General features: G+C 35.3%; 1 protein-coding gene across 6 annotated transcripts in view; it reads left to right on the top strand.

The window, feature by feature from the left end:
- Positions 1-2261: 2261 nt before the first annotated feature.
- The window catches only part of LOC149769970 (uncharacterized), a 206870-nt gene continuing 181786 nt past the window's right edge, over positions 2262-27345 (top strand). For 5 of the 6 annotated variants that reach the window (XR_016418996.1, XM_089949582.1, XM_089949581.1 and 2 more), the window contains exon 1: positions 2262-2348. The gene's annotated coding sequence lies outside the window, so the exon portion shown is untranslated. The remainder of the gene's footprint in view (positions 2349-27345) is intronic. The other variant, XM_089949580.1, reaches the window with a different exon arrangement.

The following is a 27345-nucleotide window of genomic DNA, read 5'->3' as shown; positions in this document are numbered from 1 at the left end:
GCGGGCTGACTGAATTTTGTAACGCGTGTTTGGATTGGTGAATGAACTCAATCCGTTTCAATCCTTCCTGTACCTATAAATAAGCGCAGTTCACTGCATTGATTCACTTGTTCTCGTCGCTTCAAGATGTGGACCGATGTGCAATCTTCTACGCTTGTGTCTTCCATGATGTTCCGGACGGACATGCTCGTGTATGTCCGATCCAAGTGGACCGTTGTCCACAGGACAAACACCAGCCTGTGGATACGTAGGATCTACGTTGAAAGACAAGGATGCCTGAAAAGAGTGCTGATTTACGGACCAACAGTGAGACGTAGCCTAAGGATAAGAAGAAGACCAATGCGGTACCCTTTATGTTAATGAATACATTAACATAAACCCAAAGGCCCTTTTCAGGGCCAGCCATATTTCTCGAAAAGAGATAGCCTTTCCATTGCCTACCCCTTTTTTTTAATTTAAATTTAAATTTAAATTTAAAAATTTTTTTAAAAAAAATCCCAAAAGCCCAAACTCTATTCCCCATGTTAATTTCCCTTGTCCCTAGACAGACCCAAACTCTATGTTAAATTCCCATTGTCCCTAAAGTGACCCACGATTTCTCTCCATGTTAAATTTCCATTGTCCCTAATCTGACCCAGGGTCTTTTTAATGCTAAGTCCCATTGTCCCTAATGTGCCCCACTTTACTACTATCAATTCATACATGCCGCACATCATTTAAGACAAGAAAAGTTAGTTCTCACAGTTCGTATCAGAGTAATGCATGAAATTCCTACAAGTTTCTCTTAAAAACAAATCACTAAATACGAAGACATTCATATCAATGAAATATTTATGACAATCGTTCAATACATGAATCATTTAACATTCAAGACAATGAATGCACCATTAGCTTCTGAACTCAAAGAGAACTGAAGCATGAATTTAAAACGAATAAATTCAACAAATAATTATAAACTTACATCACTGAACATATTGTACCCGATTGAATCAATACCTTTGTCTTTGTGTCTTTCCGAGACCCGCTTTCTATGCAGCCGAATCTCTCTCTCTCTCTCTCCGTGGATCACAACTTCTTCCAGACCTCATCTCATAAACAATTTTAAAGAGAAGAGCACTTTTTACTTATCTCGGAGTCAAGATCCTTCCTATTCACAGAAAAGCTTGGATAGCCGAATGTCGGAAGAAAATTTTCTTAAAACATTGAATTTCGTCTGTGAAAACCATGAAACCATGTCGTCGCTTAGCTAAGCCAATTAGGATTATTTTTTTCTCTATCCGCCTACATTTTAACACTCCCACCCAAGTCAGAATAACTCTCTTTCCAGTCGGCCTTTATTAATAGCTGTGCTGGAAAAGAAAAAAATTGACACCTATTTCCAAATGGAACATATTTTCTCTGGATTGTCTCTTTGCCACTTCCTCTACATGACCTAACGTTAACATTTCTGTCATGTCCTAATTAAAATCCAGTCATGTATCCACAGAAGAGAGGTTAACCAAGCTACCAATTTATTGCGAGCCTATCCCATACGTCAGTCTTAATGTTGACGTGTCACTCCAACCACGACAAAGTGTACTACGACCAAACTTCTACAAAAATTTCGCACCTTTACAATAGCAAGCCAGGATCGGATCAGTGTGTGTGATCGTGTGTGTGTGTGTGTGTGTGTGTGTGTGTGTGTGTGTATGTGTGTGTGTGTGCTTTCCATGGCTTATAGCTCCTCCCCAGGCTATAAAAAGAAAAATAAGGTACACACGTTCAGACGTTTGAAACACTGATCATTTGAAGTTTGGACATCATTTTATACTTGCATACATTTATTGGGTATTATGCACACTTTGACTAAATAGACACATAGACTATTGATTTGGTTCCATTTTCAAAGAAAGTCATGGCTCTTTTAAAATATTGGAAACCCTCTCCCCGCCAACACAAGAATATAATCCAAAACAAATCGCGAATTCTTTAGATGAGGAAATGTCTTCTTGTAAAAGGGAGACAAGTACGTCGGTCTTAGAAGCGAGCTATATATTTTTCTTCCAAATGTAAAATCGTAGCCGACATCTTTCTTTTATGTGCTTTGTTTCCCAAGGTGTTTTAAACTCTTAAATATCACTTACAAACGGAATACGTGGTGTGCTTTTCTTTTGTTCTTTTATTTTCCTGTCTAACGGCATTTTATTCAACAGTGTGCAGCGTATAACTGTGCAAGCACCAACATGAGTTTTAAAAAATCAGGGTACTTGTTGCAAAGAGTTGTCAACAGATGGCGCTTCTCATAAGACAAACAGTCATCGGCAAATGGCGAAATGATTGAGGTGTGAATATATTTTGTGACTACCAATGTGAGTATATCTTCTGTTGAATGAGTTTAATACTTCTTGACATTTATTACAGCTTAGTCCGATGTTTACATATTTTCGGGCAGGATGTATGGTTCATATAAACTGAGAGGAAATTCAAAATTTGAATAATGATTGTGTGTACACTTTTTTTTGAAAACAATTGAACTGGTTAAGTAAAAGTTCTGTGCTGTAAATGGCTTTCAACAGGCGGCTGTAAGGGTGTCAGCAATATCTTGTCAAACTTGTAAAATGTCAATGTAAATGTAGGGAGACACCTTCACGTCCCAGAGGAAGATGCACGATTGCCTATGACAGTTTTATTATTTATGCACCAGTTGTTATGTTTTAGCAGAGGCTACTGTACCTCTCTTTTGGAATGTACAAATTCAATAATGTTAACTATTAACAAATATGGTAACATTGTTAAATTGTTAATTAAGTGATGACCACAGCGTTTATGTATAGATTAGTATATAACAAAATCAATGGTAAGAGTAACATGTGGACTAATATACCAGTATATAGAATAAGTACCCAATTGAGATTATAACAGGGGTATCCCCAATAGGGGATTTCCCATCTAATGTGAAGCAACATAACTAAAGTCTGTTTTTGCTATGAGTATTTACCATATCCAGATATATAATTTCTTAGATATAGTTTATTCTGACATGTCAATCTTGTTGGTAGGGGACAATAGTCTGACTATACATCCCCATTTGTTTGTACCCCCTACCGATTTAAATAGCGAAAACGTTTAATGTGATAAAAAGTGCACAGAACTAAGTCAACTGAATCTTTGATTTATAATTTCTAACCTGACTGACCAGAATGACACTAGTACTGGCATCCCCTGCGCATTTCATGTTTAACGGACTTTCCATACTAACATGGTACCATATTGCATATACTATGGGCTAGTTTATTTCCATCATAATGACGTTGTTCATCCTAATCGGTAACTGCTGTGTAATTCTGTAAATTACCATAATGTTGAGAGTTTGGAGTTATATTCTTACGCACACATGACCATAGAAATTAAACCGTTTGTTAAATCCATGTGAAAGGCAAATTTGTTGTTGTCATTATTTTCCTTTGCTTGATTCAACATTGTAAATATCGAAAGCAGATGACAAATGTATTTACATTTGTAGTCCTGCAGACCACTCCGGTGACCTAGTGGTTAGAGCATCTGCCTCGGATGTGGGATGTCGCGGGTTTGATCCCCAGCCGAGTCATACCAAAGACTTACAAAAATGGTACTAACGGCTGCCTTGCTTGGCACTCAGCATTAAGAGCTTATTGTTAGGACTAGTCAGTCAGGTGTTAGGATAATGTGACTGGGTGGGACATGATGCTACATGTCTGCGGCATGATGCCTCTGTGCTAGGCATCACTATAAACTGCCACACTGCAGACATCATAGCGATATGACTGAAAAGTTGTTAAAGCTACGTTAAAAATCCAAATCACACACACATTGTACTCCTGCACACACCTCTTTGCTCTTTGCTGAAAATAGACTTGTCCAGGAACTGGAAATGGATCTTGAGCATGTCCATCTATTTTATTGAAACTTTTTGTTAAGCATGAAACATGCAGATATTGACAGTGCTAGGGTCACTCTACTCACAGTCAGGTTAGAAATTATAAATCAAAGAATGAATTGACTGAGTTCTGTGCACTTGTTATCACATTAAAGATTACCATTTCTTAAATTGGTTGTGGGGTACAGGTTACAAACAAACGGGGAGGTATATTAAAACTATAGATAAACAAGTTTTTTGCCATTTTTCTGATACAAGTTGTGACCATTTTAGGACATACTTATATTATTCACATACCCTCCCATTTGTTTGTGCCACCCTATTGATTTTAAAATCAAAAGGCTTCAAAGAAATAAAAATGCATAAACTTAATCATTTCATTCTAACCTGATTGTTGCCAGCAAGTCCCAGACACTGTCAGCTTGTTGGCATTTCAAAATGAATGGGAGTTTCTTTAGTAACATCGTCACCATATTTGTATTGCAAGCCTATTTTCAAGCAACAGATCTGTAGTTCACTATCTTTCATAATCAAAATAATTTTGTAAATTGTAGTTTCATCTCTTTTTAAACACCTGTATCTCACTATGTGTTGCAGATATTAGACGCAGATGACAAAGTTTTTACCTAAATGGTTTTTTACTGAAATGGACTGTTCTGTTACCCAGAAAAGGACAGTGAGCAGCCAGTCTGCTTGTTTACATTGAGAGTTTTCATTTTCTTTGAAATGCCAATAAATTATTAACTAATTATTATTAATTAGTAGGAATGCTTGGTCTGTAATGTATTAGTACATGAATGTACTTTCAGATATTGATATAGTCCTTTATTTATATTTTGTTGCATTATTTTCATTTGTAATATATAATATGTATTATTTATGCATCTCTTGGCTTTTATGTATGCTCTGGTCAACTTGTTTTGGGTGAGTTCTGAACTAAGCATTTGCTGTCAAAGGAAACATTTTGATCCTTATTATTATCTAATGCTGCTGTTGCTATCAAGTCTCTTGACAGTACTCAATCACAATAAATTATTTCAGAATCTGATTTGATGCAAAGCAATGTTATATTGCTTAACAAAATAGACAATAGATAATTATCATATTACTATGACTGTCAATTCCGTTCTGTAAATGTTAAGCAAGTTGCACATGGAATTAATTAAATTATACACAATCCTTAATTGGAACAGCGGTATTTATTATAGGATTAAATGATCATGGTTGGGTATTTATCCAATAAATCATCGATAAATACCCAACCATGATCATTTAATCCTTATAGTTTCAATTTACTTTCTTTCTGTCATCATATAAGCAGATTTCATTAATAAAGCATTTTTTTGGGTAGCTTGAAGTTTTCTTTCATTAGCCTCTTCACTGCAATAGAATATAAAGCCCCATCTTTCTTAGTCCAGAGTGGTAGATTTTTATGTAGTAATATAGGGTAGAGTGTCATCGGGTCATGCCAGCTGTCTATGGAGCTTGTTATTATAGTTTTTTTCATTTAAAATAAATTGTTGATGCTGTTTAAATCAGGCTAATCCTGTTATTATAATTCCATATGGCACATGTTGGAGCATTTGTTGTTCATGCTTTATGTGCATTTTGATCTTTCAAAAGCAAATTTGTGTCCATTTTAGTGCTCATCATTTGACTCTTACTCATAACAACAGTTGTTGGAACATGTTATTGAAGCGAAAGGCTATAATTTCTGAAGACTGGCATGTAAAGCCTGCTGTATTTCTTCTTTGGCAAAAGGGCTTAGTGTTGGAGTGCAGGAAGGTCTGTGCAATTACATTGTTTTAACTTTTGATGGGTGATTTTAGTCTGGGGTATGTAAATTTTAGTTGGAAATCAGTTGTGCATGGGTGGAGGCTTGTTATTATTACAGTGTGAGGCGCTGATATAGATAAAACTTCCAGGAAACAGGAAACCAAAAGTAGTTCGCATAATTTATTGATGTGTAAAAAAATTCCAGATCTGTATCACTTGCCTATTTACATCCAATCTAATGGTAGAAAACATGGCTGCCAGTTAATACAAATTGGAATTATTTCAGTTTCATTAGGCGCATGTGAGTGCTATCCTCTTAAAAAAATAATTCACAAGAATGAAGTTTTTTGACTGCCATTTTTGTTCTGTCATTTTTAAATGATTGGCACATTGGTTGGTTAGAAATAAAAATTTTGATTGTATATCAAGAAAGACCATAGTCAATATTAGCTACTTTCAGGCATGTCAGTAAGATAAATTGGTATAGAATTTCAGTTATGTATATTAACATTACAGCTGTTTATGCACAACAATGTAAAAATGGATGAACACTTCTGATCTGTAAATGTTACGTAAAGCTAGTTTTTATGTCAGTCATAAATGACCATCTTGAGAGTGTAGAAAAAATACTGGTGTTCCCTTGCTGAATTCTTTAATTTTTATGGTCATCATTTACTTTTAATTGAAGATAAACATTATGTAAAATCTGTTTTTCTACCCATTTAAAAAAATTCTCTTATTTGGTCACATATCACATAACTTACCAGTTCCCATAACAGTCACATAACATCCTTACATATATTCTTAGCAAGCAAACAACATCTGTTTGGTCACATGATGTTTTTTGACATGATAGCAAGTGTGCTGTGTACAAATTGCAACTGTTTGGATTTTCAGTAAAAATAGAACTCAGACTTTTTCTCGTGTACTGGAGAAAGCTGATGGACATGGACAGTTTGTAAAGTCGTAAATTTGTCAAATGTTGAATTTATAAATGTATTTAAGTTTTCTTTATTCAGACACAATATAAAATGACTCAGCAATGTACATCTTAACTATTTAATTTACTGAAAATATTATGACAGGGAAAGTTGTTGAGCATCACATAACTGATCAGACATACGAATCACATGTAACAGTGGGGTCATAAAAGTTTAAGTTTTTAGCATTATTTTTCCAACCATCAAGACAATTAATGCATGTTAGAATACACAAGTTTGTACCAAACATCCATAGTTTTATCTACTAGCAGATATATATTTATAAAAATATTGTAATTTTTTTTATGTAGATGAGTTAATGTCCCATTTTGATCTGTCTGAAATGTAATGTTTTCAGAGATGACAGAAAATTAATAATTAAACAATTTTTATTTTATGACAGAACTGTCTTTATTATCGCAGTAGCACATGAGCATATATAATAAGTAATATTTTTTGGGAGGGTGCTGTCCCTGGTTGATCTGGCCCTCCTGCCCTACTTGTGGTTGTATATGTGCTTAATTGTTTGTCTTTATTTATATTTTTCCATCTTTTATTTGATTTCATATTATAATCTTTGTGTGTGTGTGTGTGTGTGTGTATATATATATATATATATATATATATATATATATATATATATATATATATATATATATATATCTATAGTTAATTTTTTGTTTGTACATATTGTATCTTTTTTTTATATGAGCAGTTAAAGTCTGAAATGCTTTTCAGCTATCATCTGATGGTAGACTGTACACAATGCCCAGAACAAATAATTATGAAAAGATTTGTTCCCACACATATTTAGTGCCTTACATGACACTTTACTAGGCCACTCTTCAGAAAGACCAAGACTATGACCTATATTTCATTGTCTGAGTGTTGAGTGGTCATTTAATCCATGAATGCCCCAGGACACCTAATACATCACCTAACACTCCAAGTGGTCAGGAACTGTCAGATAGATAGATACACCTGTTGGTAGGTGTTAGGGACACCTGCTGGATTATATCACTTTCCACTGTAGTACTTGTAAATTCTCATGAAGCCTATAGGCTAGAGAACTTGCTGAATATGTATTCTCCATGTAAAGCAGTTTCTGTTCATGGCTTTATAATAAGTTGCTTTAAAAATAAAAGCTACATACAGTTAATAAAGCTTTTATTTAGTGGCACTCTCAGCCTTCTCACTGGTTACTGGTACCCAGTACATTAATTAACATTTTACTATTGTTGCCATCAACTTTTTGCACACTTTTTTGGTTATATTGTTGCGTTGCTTTAACCTTGTAGTGTTTGAGTTGGCTGCTTCAAAAGCTACTCGGAGTGTTGCATACTACCTGTATGTCTTTAATGACAAATTGAGAATACTTTCAAAAGTTTTTGTGCCATAATAAAGCTATCTGTTGCAGACGCTGTAGGTTGCAGGTTCGATCCCTGGGTGAGTCATACCAATTACATAAAAATGGTATTTGCACCTGCCTCACTTGGCACTCAGCATTAAGAGGTTAGTGTTAGGACTGTTGGCCTATGTCAGGATAATGTGACTGGGTGAGACATGTTGCCACACTGCAGACATCGTAGAGATATGGCTAAAATTGTTAAAGCTACATTAAAAATCCACAGAACACAAGCACAGACACACTCATGTCACAGCTTGACAATTGTGACCTGCTCTGTCAACAGGTTTTTATGTACAGTTGGCACTTGCCAGATAGCTTGTCAGGTATTGCTGACCACTGGCTAGTCTGTCATGCATTCCCCTTTACTTAGTCAAGTACTTAGATGGGGAGGGTGAATTTTTCGGACAGGCGATAATCACCCAAAGCCATCGGTAATTGATCTCTGAGCAAGCTTGCATGTTTCTGCCAAATGATTATGCAAATCTGTTCCATACTGAGCTGTAATTTTAACTTCCTGCCCTTCTTTCAACTGTTCCAAAGTTCTTTAAGAATTTGCTTGGGACCTCATAGGTTTCTTCCATAAGTAATTAGAATAGATTGAATCCATTACTCTCGTTTGGAACTCCTTGATATGCAAAGAGCATTGCCAGAAGATATAAGTCCCAATCAGTCGGTCACTCATGCATCATACAATGCAACATGGTGCCATTTGACCACTCTATTAGACCATTGTCTGAGCATGATATGGACTTCCTGCAACTGTTGGATAGAAGTAGCCACATGATTTCTTCATGAGATCAGAGGTAAATTGTGCACCTCTATCACAGAGTATTTCCTCAGTGATCTCTACTCCAGAAAACATGTTAATCAATACCTTAGCCACAGTGGCATTGAATATGGCATAGGACTACTGCTTTGACCAAACAGGTTCATGGTCACTTGGTTGAAAGGAATGTCTGTCGCTGGCATTTTTCTTGTCTGGTTACTGGAATGCACCTGTTTTTTTTTTTTAAGCAAATGTCACACAAGGTACAATACCGTTTAGCATCTGCAACCACTCCAGACCAATGGAATGATTCTTATACCGTAGTGAGAGTTTGTTTTATACCTAAATGTCCACTCATAATACAGTCATGGGCATTTTGCAGGACAGTAGATCATAAATTAGCAGGTACTATTAATTGCAAAATGTACTACTGCAGTCGTTTGTGAAAAGGTGGTGTATCAACCATTTCTTCAGCTGGTAGCTTCTTGCATGTTTCTTAGTTTCCCTATTCTCTTTCATTTTTTGCTTTGGCAATTAACAGCTGATGAGGGGTCTGCTTTCAAACTCCTAGCTTTTTTGGAATTGATTTCCAGGTGTAAAAACATCAGAGTTTTTATTGGAGGGGGGGTTGTTTCCTTTTAACTACCTGAGCTTGTGTCTGTACTGGGCATGCAAGAATGGGCACAGTATCATCGACACTCCCAAAATTAACCAAGATAAGATTGACAGTGGGGTTATTGATTACCTGTGCCTTTACTTTGTCTTTGAAATTCATTGTATCTATTGATATTTCTGCTACCAGGTATTTTTCTACAGTACCAGGGAACATGACATTAAAGGCTGTATCTTCAGTATATTCATTGGGGTGCGTATCCCCACAGGTACATCCAGTGTCTCTTGAAACACTGACAATCTGGGTCTCTACTCTACCTTTGGTACTGGAGAGTGATCTTAATTCCATCATGTTTCTTAGCTACAAGTAGGTAATGGCCACAGTCTAATGATGCTTTCTTTTACAGTTTAATTCACTCACACCCTGGGCATCCATCACGAGGACTTATCCTAATTCCAGTGTTAGCGATAGCTGGTTTCTTACAGTCCCTAGCAAAATGTCCTGGCTGATTACACTTCCAGCATGTGTTGGAGTTAGAATTGTGCTTATTGGCCTGCTTTGTTGGACTGTAACATGCGGTAGTTTTGAAAGTACATGTATGGTGGCATTCTACAGTTTTGCATTTTGCACAGGGTTAAAATTTGAAAGAAAAAGAATTTCCCCGGCTTTCCTCACTGCTTATACTGGCTATTTAAAAAAGACCTTGTATATCTTAGGTATAGATCAAAGAACCTTTACTTCCCTTTATTTGGTGTATGATTGATGGGTGTACTATGGGTTATAGAGCATACAGCTTGGCCTTACTCCAGATGTGCACCTTTCAGAAAAGTGCTAGCTCCACTTGGTCATTTTCAATTCCTGAACTTCAGAGGTATATTGTATAAAAAAGAGCTGATAACTTTTTTTTACATTTTATATCTTTGGTAATTCATTCACTGCACTTTCAAAAGCTGGTATTGTCTAGTCTGGCAAAATTCATTTTCCCTATTTTAATAGCTGCTACAGATAGTGTACTTTGGACTAATTCAGGTTGATTTTTTTAGCACAAGGGAGCAGTCATTTTAGTTTGCAGTGTGCTTAGATCATGTACAATTTCCAAAAAGTATGATATCCAGTTTCCGAAGAAATGTCAGCCACATTACATTAAAGTAGCATAGAGGTATGCCAACATTCTCTCCGCTGTGCATGTTTTAAATGCAAACAACTTGACAGTACATACATCACTCTTTCAAAAGTACATAATAACTGGTGAGCGCCCCATCTATGAGGTGGCATTTGAATTATGGTGATACAGATACCCCTTCCACCCCTGTGGTTAAATATTTTTCCCTAAAAAGGCTAAATTATGAACCATGTTGGAGAGCAGGCGAAGTGAATCATTGACCAAGGGTGCTCTAAGGTGGTCCTCTTTTGGCAGTTACTTTCAGTCTTGAAATTTATTGGACTGTTTTGTATGTAAATAAGAGTTTTAAGTCAGAATGGCACACTTATAAAAATTGCTCATGCAAAATCAAGTCAGTCAGACCTTCAAGACTATGTTCGATTTTTGACAATTCAATCCATCTTTCCAAATAATGACATAATGCACATCGCAAAAGCCTGAAAAGTATCATCACTTTCAGGACACACCAAATACAATTTTGTACAGAAATTTTCATCTGAGCAATAAAAACGTTGAGCAGCCATTCTTTTAAGGCATCATAGATAATATTGGTTTTAATTAACCTGCGATAGAAAGGGCCTTACCAGTGAACAGTGTCAAGAAATGTAACCCAGTTATCAGAGACCTTTTACCATGTATGACCTGTTCAGAATGATACAAATATGCATCTATATCATCTGTTTCTTCCCTGAATGTAAGCATTTTTGGTTTAGTATCTGACACCTTTGGTACCATATGGCCATTATTTTGCTGCTGTACTGTTTGATGTTAAGACTTGCTACATACACACATTTTTTACAACCTCACACCCCACCAAACCCACACTCCTTCCCAGTACACACAAACACACTTTTACAGATTCAGAAAAACTGGCATAGCTGGTAAGGTTTATATTCAGTTGGTACATCAGTACGTCAAAGACAGTTGGAATTCATTTAGAACATTCTGTACTTTTGGACTCGTGATAGGACATTTAGAATTCTTTGGGATTTAATTTAAAATAATGTAAGTGTCTGTTAAATTTTCACATGTAACTTGGATATAATTTATCTGTTCAATTTGTTAGACTTGTTAGTTTGACTTCTTTTGTTACATAGTTTAAAATCTAGAGTTGAAACTTTACCCAGGTCAACACATTATCATAATAGTCAAGTCACTAGCTTAAAGGTCAGTGTCAGTGGGGGGAGGTTGAGATGAGTGTCATTTTTGACATTTAATGTATTGCTTTCTTGTAATTTTCTCAACAACATATGTATGAACAATATTCTTTTAATTATGTCAGCATTTGTATAAACAGTGTCCTGTATATTCTACCTTTATTCAACTACTTCAGGCAGTTTAACTACATCTCAAAAAGGAATTCTTTGTTCAGTGTTGAAATGGGATATAATTGTTTGCTTGTACTTCTGGGATCTTCATTCACATTGTCAAGTTGCATTGAAGTTTGTACTAAAGAACATTAAAAAGAGACTAGGCAGGACTCGAGATTTATCTTAAAAATGTTCACTTGTATCAGATTTAAACTAGAAAGTTAAACATTTCATTACATGTTATTTCCAAACAGGTTTGACCCCTTGGTTGAAGGAGGTTTATGTCATTGAACTATCTTGTAACTGGTCAGGTGTTAGCATTTCCCCTAAGGGGTAAAAAGGGTGAAGTAAATATCCCCCCAAACAGAACACTTTAAATTCCAAAAAGGGCAGTTTAAACATGTAGCTCTTGATGACAGTGGCACCTTTTTCATCATGAATTGTTGAAATCCGACCCTTCCAACATTATTTTTGATATTTGGACATATATGTTGGGGTGTATAACTGTCCAAATGTAAAAAAATGGGGTATAAAGGGTCAGAGGATAAACTCAGATTAGAAATGTTGTTGCTGTTATCATTATCATTATTATTATTATGATTATTATTTCAAAATTAGGAATTTATTTGAATAGTTTACATGTTATGTTGCAAAAATAATATGTTTGATACATACTAGACCCAAAAGAGGAAAATCTTTTCTCAGTATTAATTTTAATCTTTTTTTCATCTTTTCTTAGCCAAAGATGCATTTCCTAATTCTATTATGTTTTATATTTCTTTTCATTCTTTAAATGCATCCCTCGGATTCCACAATGAATAGTGATTGAATTTATTGATGGGGCTGGATCTCTGTTTGGTAGTTCATTAGATACTCTGGCTTTGGTCCGTAGATTGCTATTGTCAAGCATTCATAGAATGTTAAAAAATGTATACGTATTTTTAAGTTGAGGAACATTTGAAAATGTGAATTTAGTAAACGCCTGTCACATGGTATATGGCCGCATTTCAAGATTGATTTGATAGATGATTTTTGATCAACAGATTATATGATACAGAGTATTTAGGAATACATGTAGCTTTGCAAGAGATGTATTTTAAAAGATCCCACTGTTATGACATTTCCTTAACGTGTTGACTTGATGAATTAAGGTAGCAATTTGAAGATGATAAAATATGATAATCACATTGGACTCAGTCTTTCAATTTCTATTTTGTGACATCTCAATTCTGTATTGTGTTGAAAGGTTTGTACCTAATCCACATGCCAAACAGTAGTTTCTCGTTTTAGTATAAAAGGGTTCTTGCTGTATTGGTTCATCATTATTCTGAGGTACCCTTCTCGCTTATCCAAGCCAGGTTGATGGTATGGCTCTTCATGTGTCCTTTGTCCATTGTTTTATTGATTCCATTCACATTTGTTATTTGTACAACTTCTCAAAAAGTATTTGACAAATTTGTATATGATTTTACAGGGAGCATTCTGCTCTTTTGAAAATTGTGTTCATTGTTGTTGCTTTGCCATCCAACATTGCTGCCATTATTGAAAATAGAAAGATATTTGAACAACTTCTTTCAGTTTCGTTTCAATGATACCCATTCACCATTATAGACATACATGTATATGTTCACCCTCACTAAAAATAGAGAAACATGTAAATGACTTGTAAATAAATGCAAGCAAATTTTACCAGACTTGACAGAAAGCATCCTAACATAAAGCTCTTTAAAATTTGTACAAGTGATGCCAGTCTGCTTTGAAATACAAACATTGTTACAGAATACAGAGATACAGTTAAATGACTTCTTAAAATGGCTCAACAGAATTTGAGTGAATTTGACAGAAAGGAAATTGCATCATGGCATGAAGGCCATACAGATGATGCCAATCTGCCATAAAATATAGCTGCCATTACTAAAAATAAATGATTTATCAGAAACTGCTCACAATAAATTGACAGAAATTATTTTGGCAATATAAGGACATTGAAGTTTTCACTGATGTTGGTGATTACAATTAAATATAGTCACCATTACAAAAAGAAAATGAAAATCCTTTAAGTTAAAACTTCTTTTTAAAAAAAAACACCAATCATAATTTGGCCAAATTTGACAAATCATTCTGGCATGAAATCTTTTTAGCATTGTATAAATTATGCCATTTTGCCATCAAATATGGATGCTGTTACTAAAATGAGTACAGTTTTCAGCTTTGGCCTTAATTGAGTGTACACCCTTTTGCCTTTGAAGCCACCTTTGATCAGAATTAAGTTCTTGAACCATCACATACATGCTGGTACATTTTTACACACATTATGCTATTACTTTTCTGTGACTACCTCTTTTAGAGTTGCAACTACCCATCATCACTGTGTGTGTAAATCATGTGTAACTTGCAATTTCAACCCTATAATGTACCTGTAGTGAACAATATCAGAGATATTTTATATATAGGTAGTGACAGTTCAGTTTCATTTCTTATTTTAATGACTAATAAGTTATCAGGTTCCCACAAAATCGCTTTAAGATATTAGTAAGTTAATGCATACAAACAGCTAGGAGAAAGTGACAGCCACTCGTGCACATTGTGTCTCAAATTTTTATCTCCAACCCAGCTGGTAGAAATTTTTGCACCATAATCATCACCTTGTGCATGCAATGTGATGAAATTATGCATTCTTGATAACATTGTAATTTAACAGACAGGTACATAGAGATAAAGTATGGATGTCTCCATTCAAAAAGATTACCCCATGGCCAATTGCCTCAGATGTTTAGTGCAACCATAATAACTTTTGAAGTAAATCACTTAACAGAACTGATAAAATTCGATATAGAGAATGTTTTAACTTGAAGGCATTGCTCATTTATATCAATTTTGCCTGCATGTGTCTGCCTTCAAATATGGCCATCATTACTAAAAACACTTGCACATCTTCATCTAAAAATAAGAAACTGTTCTCTAGAATTTGGCCAGCTTTGACAGAAAGCATCCTGGCATAGAGTCCTTGCAATACTGGATGAATGAAGATAGAAAGGCTGGGAAATGTGTATGTACAACATTCTTCCGACTGATATTTCTTTGCAAACTGCACAAGAATTTGACTCTTAGGTAAAGAATTTAATGTTTTAAATTACGCCTTGCATCTTGGACAAGGTTTTCCAACAGTTTCGTACTTATTTTAAGTTGCCTCGGTTTACAAATTTTGAAGTACTAGGTATGGGCAGTCTATTACCATACGAATGGAGATACATGTACTAGTACTTTGTCATTGTTACTATGTAAAATTAACATTCTTTGGTTCCATTATTGTCTTTATTGTTTACGTTATTTTAAGATTGTTACCTATTATAAGTTTTCTTGTACTTCATGTTTACATTTATTTGGAAGGGTTTGTCTTCCTAATGTTCTTGTGCAGTTCTTAAATTTTACATTTTTGGAACCATATGGCTATTTTTTTGCTGCTCAACTTTTAGATGCTGACTTGCTTAATACATATAATTTTTTTACACCCCCGAACCACACTCCCTGCCTAGTACACACAGACTTTTGCAGGTTCAAGATGATTGGCATGGCTGATATTCAGTTTTTTGCTGGCCAGTCTGTTGTAATACTAATTTACTATTCAACAAGAATACAGCAATGCTAATTTCATCCAGCAATATGTGAATAAACTGTGAATGAAGATGATGTTGCCCTGTTGATTTCTTAACATCATCTTCATCTTTACTGGTCACTGAAGGTCAGTTTTATTCATTCATCTCTGAGGAGAAAACAGTAGTGTGTTGGCTCCTTTAATATCTTGATTTTGGCACGTCCTTAATAATGCCAAAGTACTTGAATAATTATGAAGGCTTTGGACTTCCGTCATGTGACATTACTTGTCCATGTCCTTGAATTTGATTGCAGAACAGTTTGTATTATTGAGCAGTTATGTAAAACTTGTGCGAAAATATTACATTTTTAATTTCTTGTATAGCTGGAATGTTTATAAATTTTAAAAACTTTGTTCACAGATTAAATGACCAGGACAAGAAAGTCTGTATCTTTTAGATGGGGCATATGAAAACAAAGATATTATGAATAAAATATGTGACATCATGGCCAAATTGATGTTTATGTTTTCCATTTTCCTAAATTTCAACTTTTTCTTCTGTCTGTTATTTTTCATTCACATTTTGTTATAGAACTTCACATATGGCATGAGACTTCGTATAACTCTACATACAGCATGGAACCTTGTGTCCAGTTAATTCCCAGGGTATTGAATTAAGCTAAGCACAAGTTATCCTTTGAAATAATGTGATAAACCAATTTCACAATGTATTTTATTACCTTTTCTTTACACAGTTTTTGTAATCTTGGTTATTTAAGATCATTTTAATTTGTCATTTTGATTTGTCATTCTGGGTCACTTGGTCCCAGTCCTGGAGCAGAATCAAGTGAACATATTTGAAATGTAAGACTTTGTTCCGCAATAGGCATTATATGGAACTGCATTCATCTTGCTGAAGAAGAATAAAATATTGTTTTGCATTTTTCTAATAAATTTGCTTTTTTTAATGGCTGTCCATCTACATGTACCAATTTTGACAAGAAATAGTTGTGTAGTATTAACAGTTTTTCACTTATATGATGCAAATACTGAGACTGCTTATGTAGCCTAGTGGTTAGAGCATCCACCTCTAAAGTGGGAGGTCATGGGTTCAAACCCCGGCCGAATCATACCAGAGACTTACAAAAATGGTACTAACAGCTGCTTGGCTAGGCGCTGGGCATTAAGAGGTTAGTGTTAGGACTGGTCGGCCTGGTGTCAGGATAATGTGACTGGGTGGGACATCATGCTACATATCTGCAGTATGATGCCCCAGTGCTAGACATCACTGTAAACTTACACACTGCAGACATCGTAGCGACATGACTGAATTTTTTTTAAAGCTGTGTTAAAAATCCTAATCACACACACATACACACACGCAGATACTGATGGAAATGCTGTACATATTTGTACATGTATGTAATTAAGCAGCTACTTCCAATTTAAACTATTGTACTATTACCATGTAACTTTCAAAGCATCAGGTACAACAAAGCCATATGTAAGTGTGACGGATTTAGTCCTTAGCACTGTTCTGTTGTTTAATGTTTTCCTTCATTGTGATAAGTAGTATGTGTTTGTTTGCCTGAAGGAATTCATACAAGTCTGTATTGTGTTATTTGTTGTAAGACAAAAAGGTGTCGTAATCTACTTTTGTCAACAAGTGCTCTTGCGTTATGTCAATTGGCTTTAGAAATGCTTTGTCTTGTCCAGTAAATATGCTGTGCATTCAACAAGGATTCTTTGTTCACGTCTTGTTATGGACTCTGCAGCCTTTTGTGGTTTTTACTGTTAAGAAATGTTTTTGCTGATAATACGATTCATACCATTAAGAATGTAGTCTTTGATTTGCCAGATAGTTAAGATACAAATATTTCATTTAGACTGGGTTCTTTAGGAAGAGTAGAGTTGTTAGATCCATGTTTTTTTTAAGTAAGCATTGGCTGCTATCATAAAATTTGACTAGCCCAACAGTTGTTTTTAGTTACCAGAGCTAGTAGCTGTCAGGGAACATTAGCAGGTTGGAGGTTAATCCGGTGGATCATACCTTGAATGTCCACCAGTAGATGCCATTGAACCACCTTGGCTATTTATGAAACAAATATTTACTGAGAAGTTGTGATTTTTTGTAAGTTACTGCACTGACATATGTCAGGAGCATATTTTTGTCTTGCAGAAATAGCCAAAGTGGTCTGTATGGATTCGGAAACTGCAGTTACTCAACTCAGGTAAAATACATGTATCCATGTTACTAGTGAGAAGAAAAAAATGCATTTTGAATTTAAAAAATTTGAATAAAGATGGTAGAACATCAGTCGAGGAAAGCAAAGTTATGAATCCAGTCTGAATATATACAAGGCTATGACGTGATAGCATACAGTATATATACAGAGTTATGAACACACAGTCTGCATATATACAGTTATGAACCCTTTGTCTGTATCCATACACAAAGTTAAGAACCCACAGCCTGAATACATACAAAGTTTTAAACCCTACTGTCTTCCTACATATATGAAGTTGTGAACTGACAGAAGTTAAGATCTCACAGTCTGCATATATACAAAGTTATGAGCTTCTCGTGGGTCGGTTTTTCTTTCCGGGGTTTTCCCTGGTTCTTCCTCCACTTGCCACCAAATATAGCCTATCTTGTGCTGAAAAATGGCATTAAACCCTACAGCAACAAAGTTATGAACCCACAAACTGCATATATACAAAGTTATTAACTGCCAGTATGCATATATACAAAGTTATTAACTCCCAGTATGCATATATATAGTTATTACCTGGCAGTATGCATATATACAAAGTTATTAACTGCCAGTATGCATATATACAGAGTTATTAACTGCCAGTATGCATAGATACAAACTTATTAGCTGCCAGTATGCATAGATACAAAGTTAAGAATAATGAATATCATATATTATCTTTTCATACTTAAAATGCAAGTTTACCAGACAATCTCAGTCTTTTTTTACCCCCTGGTTTCCAGAAAAAGAGCATCTGTGGACCTCCAGTGTGGAGTTTATATGGGCCTTGTGCACTTTTCAGGCCCTGAGTTGACCATGCCTATTATTTGATTATTACTTATTACTTAACAATTTTAAACATTTACGTGAAGTTCCCTTAAATTACAGCAGTACTAGTTCTCTTCGACACAAAAGTTTTGTTCAGTTAGTATTGTGCGAGCTTATACAGTGTTAGAATTTATACAGTACAAATACATGTACATTAGAATTGAAATAACATTACCTGCACACTGGTTCGAACCCCTATAAAAATGGTCAGTGTTAGGACTGTTTGGTGTGGTGTCAGGATAATGTGACGGTGTGGGACATCATGCTTCATGTCAGCTCATGATGCCCCAGTGCTAGACATCACTATAAACTGCAACACTGCAGACATTGTAGAGATGTGACTGAAAAAATTGTTAAACTACGGCAAAAATCAAAATCACAGACATAAACACCTCTGCACATGCAATAGTTATATTATTGTTGCAGTTAATAAGATGAAATCTTTATTTTTTGTTGTTGTTATTTTGAAACCAAACTTTCTTAATCTGAACAAACAATATAAGCAGAGTGTTTATTCCATTTTCTTGTGGATTCTTTACACTTGATTGCTGATTAAATTATTTCCTGGGATCTCTAAACTCATCATGCTTGCCTCGTTATAAAACCATCAGTTGTCAAAGCCTTCAGTGACTATTCAGTGTGAAAAAGTTAGCCATTATTTCTGTACAGTTTGCTCAATTACATCCATGTAGGAATTAATAGTAGATAACTAAGAGAAATATTTATACATACAGTTATTATAACTAATGGTAGAAAAGGGCATAAAGTTGCTTCTTCCATGCATTGCAGAGCATTGCCCTGCATTCTGCATCAGAACTTACATCGTACATGTATATACAGTATAAAAGGTGCAAAGGGCACATAACTTTACTATTTAAAGGGGTTTATAGGCATTTAGGATATTTAAATGGTAATGTTTACATGATATACAAACTGATTGTCTCATATCTTGGCAGTTGATGATGTTTTATGTATCTGTGTATTAGATGTGCCATTTTACTGTGAATGAATAAAAAAAATTACAAAATGAAGATTCTTCAGAAAGAAAAATTATAGTGTTCACTTGATGCAAAAATACACATGACATACAATTATACAAGAGGAGGAACTCTATCAAACGTTCAGATATAGTAAAGTCTGTGTTAACCAACAGCCTGAATAAACTACATCTTGCATACTTTAGCAATTTCTTGATTATCCTTTTAAGGTGTGAAATTACCATATGTTATATCTTTGATTCAAATTAAATTTAACTTGATACAAATAAAATATTGTAAAAATTTGTGTTCAGATAGTTATGTTCTACAGTGTGAAACAGCTGCCTACATGGAAGTATAGACATGACAAAATTTCCTTCCCAGTATAAGGCAGATTCCTTTGCCTTGTCCTGTACAACAGATAGTTGTTCTGAATCAGTCAGTTGTTGGTTAAGCATGGACAGTGGCAGAGATTTTATCAAAGACTTGAACAGAACTAGATAGTCATTGAACATGGATGCCTCACCACATAGCCTTAAAAAAACTGACCTAAACACAAAACTTTACCAAGGTGTTACATGTGGATGGATGGATCTATGGAGAGAGGGATAGGAGTAATTCAGCATGCCTTAACACTCATGAGCCTAACAAGAGCTTTTCATGATCCACATCATCAAGGTAGAAAACAGGAAGAACAGTCCTGGTTCTCATAGATCCCTATGTCTACAGGTAAAATAAACAGAAGAACAATCCTTGGTTCATATAGACCTGTGTGTCTACGGGTAAAATAAACAGGAAATAAGATAAGCAAATGAAGTAAAGAGGAAATTGAGTAAAAAATAGTAGTGATCTTAGTGATACAGACTTCACATGTTCATATATTGGATATTAACAGAACTCTACCAAATCTTACTCACTGTAACTTATCCTATAAGAAATTGGAGATCATATAATCTATTCGTAGGTTTATGGTGTGAAGCTCATTGTAGTGTTTTACTCACATCATGTACTGTACTTGTTGCTGACTCATTTTGTACAGTGACTCGGGCTAGGATTGTATCTTTAATTCAGTGGTATGGATTTGTATTAAGTGCAAATGAAAGGTGGAAATATCATGAGTGGGAATGAATAAAACAGCTTGTGAAAAGATTGAAGTATAGTTTATGTGTTCACTTATACTAGTAGTTTTAAAAATTGAAAACAAGGACATAAGTAGTGCACAGAAATTGGTCATTCCATTTATCATCCCCTAACAGTGTCATCCTATTAGCATTTCAAACCAGATGGAAGCTGTCATTTTATACAACAGACTGCTTACTATCATCTTCTAGTTCATAGACAAGTCCATGTTCAGTGAGAACTGCAGTCTGTCATTTTATACAACAGACTGCTTACTATCATCTAGTTCATAGATAAGTCCATTTTCAGTGAGAACTGCAGTCTGTCATTTTATACAACAGACTGCTTACTATCATCTTCTAGGGGCCCCAAGTGGCCGAGTGGTCTAAAGCGCTCTCCGTTACAGATCACTGCCATCTCACCTCTGTCTGTGTAGGTTCGAGTCTCAGATTTGGCCAATGTGGGTATGTGAGAAAGCTTGCCAGTAGCTTCTCGAGGGTCGGTGGTTCTTTCCGTGGATTTCTCTGGTTCTTCCTCTACCATTAATACTGGCCGCCATGTATAGCCTATCGTGTGCTGAAAAATGACATTAAACCCTACAACAACAACTATCATCTTCTAGTTCATAGATAAGTCCATTTTCAGTGAAAACTGCAGTCTGTCATTTTATACAGCAGACTGCTTACTATCATCTTCTAGTTCATAGATAAGTCCATTTTCAGTGAGAACTGCAGTCTGTCATTTTATACAACAGACTGCTTACTACCATCTTCTAGTTCATAGATAAGTCCATTTTCAGTGAAAACTACAGTCTGCATCCAATATTTGCAATGGCTAGTTTTAATATTTCTGTTAAAAAATTTGTGCAAAATAAAAAAGGTGTAATTCTTAAAAACATGTGTTCAGGAGATGCAACTCCCAAAGTTACAGATATTTATGGAATTACATGTGTTTGGATCTGAACTACATCACGTCTCTAAAAAAAATAGACTTGCCCAAATAAATATTGGGACCAAGTAGTAAGAAACTGTATAGTTTGAAACACGAACAAGGTGATAGTGTTAGAGACCCCTGGTAATGATCCAGTTAGAGATTATAAATTGATGAATAAGTGACTAAGTTTTCTGTATTTTTTATATCTTTAATGCCTTTGGTTTTTAAAATATGTATATGAGTACAATATGTCCATTGTGGATGGGGGTGTAAGTGAATACTATGATACATATTGGTTTTGTTTTGGACACAGCAATACAAATGGGTTATGTAGTCCTGAGGTGACTGGAGTAAATTACATTGCCACGGGCACATCTTGGTAACAATGCTGATCTAGGATTTGTTAGGATTCCAGACCTATCAACCCTTACAATTTTGCCATAAGTGTTATGGAAATATAACCCTTGAAATACGGACATAAAAGAATAAAAGCACATATTATGAAAAGACAATTGTTTGTGGTCAGATCTGTATACTGGCTTGTCCATGTTTGATTTGTATGTGTGTTTCATATTAGATTGAGTGGACTTTTTCAGGGAACCAGACTAACTTTATCAGAGTACCAACAAGTGACATGTTACAATGAATCGGACAATGATTCTGTAGTAGCGCCTTTCTGATGTCACTGCACTATGGGGAATTAGTCACAAGCAAGAGGGTTTCTTCTTTTCTACATTTAATGAATTATGTTGCCTCTAGTTCTTCATGCTGACTCCCTGCACTATGTTTGACCTGGCTTTTTTAAACAATCCTAGCTGACTTAAGAGAAAACATTCCCTGAAGACCTGTTCTATACTAATCTTCTGGTCTGATTGTGTTAGGTGCAGACCCTTTATCTAACTCTATTCTACATATCAAAATGCACAGTCTAAATTACGTAATCCAAAAATAAAGCCATATATGTACTCTCCATACACACTCTTTTCCCACTGATGCTGTGTGTTAGAATTTACAAAAATATTATTTTGAGTATGAAATTACTTTTAATGTTATCTTTTTGAGCAAATTAATTCAAAATTAAACTATAACTACCCAACTCTGTTTGAAGCACTTTAAGGCAAACTTGCTATAATTGATTTTAATTAGCTTTACAAACACATCTTCCAACTGTCCTACTGACTCCTTTGTTTCAATTTCTCTGGACTGTTAACTTGACACCATAGCATTTGAATAGCTGCTGGTAACCTAGTATTGACCTCAAATCTCTGCCTGTAAATCTATCGGCAGACTGTAGAGTTACTCCTCTATTATAGACATACTGTTATTAAATTTATGTAGAGAATTTAGAATTTTTTTTACACAAATATATCTTCTTTTCTAAAACTTATATAAATACCATAGCACCTGAAATAACTACATTTAGCACTATAATAATTCTCTTGAAAAGTTTTAAAAGTGCAGAAGAATAAAATGGAATAAACAGATTCTTGCAGAAAAAAGCAGGAAGGGAAGCAATTATGTTTAGTGGACATCATGTGTTGATTTGAGTATGTCATGTGGGGATAAAGATGATAGCCATCGCATGGCCCATGTGAATATTTTACAAAAATTTATATCAAGTTAAGAGATATCAAGAAGCCATTGGCTTCTTAGGGTTTGGAACTGTATTTTGTGAAACTGTACTGAAGATAATTTGATCAATTAACCTTAACAAGTTTTTAAGTTGAACATGATGTTTACTGTCGCTACTTTCATCTTGAAAAACACTTCTGGATATTTAAATGTGTTTCCCAACTGAACAATAGCTGTACATGATATTTTATTATGCCTTGCTGAAAACTGGTCCAGCTTATGGAAAAAAAATCAACTGCCTTACTGAGAAGTTTCATGTATGGGTTGGCAAGTGTTGCATTGGAACCTGTGCCCTTTTGGTTATTTTAGCATCCTAATTACTGCATCACCTTGGTTTTCCCTTCATTAGTCATCTTTCATGACATGCAGGAGAGCTCATCTTGCCTGTTTTATGTTCTCAGGCTTTCAAGGGCTTCAAAGGAATAACTATTGCAGTTAGAGTGGAGGTCTTGCCACCAGTAGAAAATTATGTTATGTTTTATGTAACATTGGGCTACAGGTAAAAAAGATAGAATAAAATGTTGACATGCAGATCTGGGTTTCAGTCTTTAGTACTTAATGATTAGTCTCGTTCTTTAGAATCTTTGTATGGAATAAAAAGTAAATTGAATGATTCAGGGCCCCGAGCGGCCGAGTGGTCTAAAGTGCTCTCCATTACGGATCACTGCCATCTCACCTGTCTGCGTGGGTTCGAGTTTAGGATTTGGCCATTGTGGGTATATGAGAAAGCTTGCCAGTAGCTTCTCGTGGGTCGGTGGTTCTTTTTGGGGTTTTCCCGGGTTCTTACTTCGCCATTAATACTGGCCGCCATGCATAGCCTATCTTGTGCTGAAAATGGTGTTAAACTCTACAACATCACAACATCAAAATCAGTGAAATTTAAAAAAGTTGTGATTTGATTGGTGAATGACAAGTTATGCAGAACATAACTTCATTTTAATGTCCATCAAATCTCCATGCAGGACTTTATAGATTTGATTTTGATAACAATGGACACAGTGTTCAGATGGTTCATGATTTTCATGGTGTTAACAAGCTAGCAAAAGAGTTAGCATTGGACATGGAACTATACACCGTACATCCATAATTACTTTGAGTTGGCAAAGAAAAGTACAAAGCTGTCCTCTCACTGTCCCAGTGTTTGTCAGATATTTTGTGGCACCTAAAATCTGTTCTACCTGGACAAGTGTATTGGACCCAATCATATAAACATGGTGCATATGGTGACAGCTGCTGTGTATGGTTCAGCGAAGATAAAACAAGGTTTGTTACATGTATGTAAATAGGAAACATTAAATATTGTTGTAAATGGACCCTATGAATCCACTTTGTTTTGGGGCCATGGCTGGTTCCTGAATTGCAGTGTTGTTTCAGAGGTTATTGGCCATTTGATGGGACATATTGTGCCTGTTTACATTCTGTAATATATTGTTTTATCTGTCTGGAGCTATAGTTTTGTGTCACTTGTGTAATCCTTACTACAGGGTAATGATGCCCCAACTTGGTCATTGGGGTCCATTAACTGTTAACAGCAGTTTTTACTAAACCAAACTACAGGGAAAAGGATAGAAAATTCTACAACACTATGAACAAGTGTTGGGGGTTGGCTGTGCTGGAGGTGGGTAGGTTAGTAAATAAGGAAAATCACAGCTAAATGTTTACTGCCTGCCAGTGTATATAAAAAATCTCACTTTAGATAGCCCCATTATTGGTGACAAATAATCAGTTTAGTGTAAGAACATTAATCATGATCTGTAAGCCATAGGTTTCTGCAGCATAACTAAAAATGTCCATGTCTGCTTGGCTGATGTTTTGAGTGGTGTCACAGGAAAAGGGACATCTTAGAAAGAAAATTGGAAAGCACTATGTGACTTATATTCATATTCTTCTGATGGGGGGGGGGGGGGCTATACATGCAAGTTTAGTCTGCAGCATCAGGTTTTCCCAAAAGGGAAACAGGTCAAATAGACAATTGCTTAAAATCTGCAAAAAGAGCAAGCACATCATATCAGTTTAAAATTGGTTTTTCAAGAGAATGCAGCTTTAAAATAATGAGAAGACTCATGCCATTAATGGTGTATTTTTATCATTATACGTTACATTATAAATCTACAGGCATCCAGATGTGTACACTTAACCTGCAGCAATCTCAACTTCTGCATGTTTTGCCATTTTTATGGTTATTATTATTATATTTTGCTATTATGGTTTGATATTTTTATTAATTATCCCCGTGCTGTTTCAAGGTGATATGGTGTTACTTGCCATCTGTCTGCCTGCCCACCTGTAACTCTTTCTGTCTTCTATAATTGTAAAACTGCTGTGTGGAATTTTAAAGGATATGTTTTACATTACCCATGTGATAAACATCTGCAAGAGGGGTATTGTTTGGGACCCATTTCCTGGTATTCCTTGATGGAAGGCAAGGGTCAAATACACTGAATTTAGGTTGACACTGTTTTGTTAAAATCAGGTGTGTTTGGGTCTAGGGCAATGGTCCCCAACCATTTTGAGGGTGAAGATCCCTTCTTAACTCAAAATACATTTTCTGGATCCACTTTCATAATCAGTTTAGTGTAAGAACATTTATCATGATCAGTAAACCATAGGTTTCTGCAGCATAACTGAAAATGTCCATGTCTGCTTGGACATTAAAATGTAGTACTAATAAACCACAACAGAAATATATAATTATCAACAGGTACAAACCCCATGACTCCCATGGGGGTCACTGGTCCACAGGTTGGGAACCAGGGATGTTATGAAAAGCATGTGTATTTGCCATGATGATCTATGGAAGTACTAGTCTTGATTTGTGGGTGTCCCAATGAATTTAATTCCACTTGTAGTTTTACCAAAATAATACTTATTTTGCATCTGGATGAGCTATGCTTCTTCACAAATGTTAGTACATAAATATTTTATAGTGAGATTCAAGTTTTCTTCAACCTGGAGGAAAATATTTGCATGGCTGGTGAATCAGATCTCAATATTTTCAACATTTTTGTGATAATAATATACATTTTGCAAGGAGCAGCTGCATCCTCTTCCCATAGAATAAACAAACCCATAACTTCCCTTAAATTGGTTGATATAGCTTGGCTGTTATATGGCCATGGCCTGGCACCATGTATTTATGGTAGCTAAGGTGTTGTTCACAATACCAGGAATTTTCTGACAGTTTAAAGAATATTGGACAAGACAGAAGAATGTGTATTGGGAATATCTCAGCAGGCTATTGTACCTGATGCAGCATTGTATGTGTAGTTTTATACATATAAAGTAGTTCAGACCTTGAATATACAGGGAACATTGATGGTTATGGCAGGGTATGACATTAGGTTGGCTGGAACTGATGCTGATCATTCATGGTTTTGATTTCTACGATGTCCATCCTGCTCAGATAGTCTCACCACGCCGTTATCTTTTTATTATGCTGCACATGCATTTTTGAGCTCTGCTGTTCATATTCATGGTTTATTTATTCATCACTGAGTCCATTCTTCTTTACAACCATGCATCCATCACATGTCTTATCTGTCCAGGCAATACTCGTTTGTACTTCATTGTACCTGTTGATAATTATATGTTTCTATAGTGGTTTATTAATACTGCATTTTAATGTAATAGGAGTTGTTTAGATTTCCTTTTGTTCTTCATGATATTTTAAGCTTTAATTGTTTGTGTATTGAAGAAGACTTTGATCCTTTTTCTGTTTTTGGCAATAAATGCAAATGAGCTTAAAAAGTGTTTTCTTTTTTTGTTTTGTTCTCATGAATCATGGGTTTTAAAATTTGGACTTGCAGTATTCAGATTTTGAATCTTGGAAATTTCATATCGGGTGCCCATGGCCTTTGAGTTTCAAGTCCTATGGGATGGAAGGACTCCTTGCCATATATCATGATCTGTTCACCTGTTGCCACCAAAGTTGAACTATTGAGCCTCTTGGGATGAAAGCATATTGTGAATTAAAATTAGATCACTGTGATTTACTTTCCATGATTAATTCAACATTGCTTTACAACAGTGAGACCTAGCACATGATTGGGATACATTGTCCAATTAAATTCATTGTTCTACATGTTCAGTAAATTTT

Source organism: Sinohyriopsis cumingii, unplaced genomic scaffold, assembly GCF_028554795.1.
Source record: "Sinohyriopsis cumingii isolate HCF-2022 unplaced genomic scaffold, ASM2855479v2 utg002916l, whole genome shotgun sequence".
NCBI lineage: Eukaryota > Metazoa > Mollusca > Bivalvia > Unionida > Unionidae > Sinohyriopsis > Sinohyriopsis cumingii.
The sequence above is the reverse complement of the archived record's forward strand: the minus strand, read 5'-3'. Positions and strand labels throughout refer to the sequence as shown.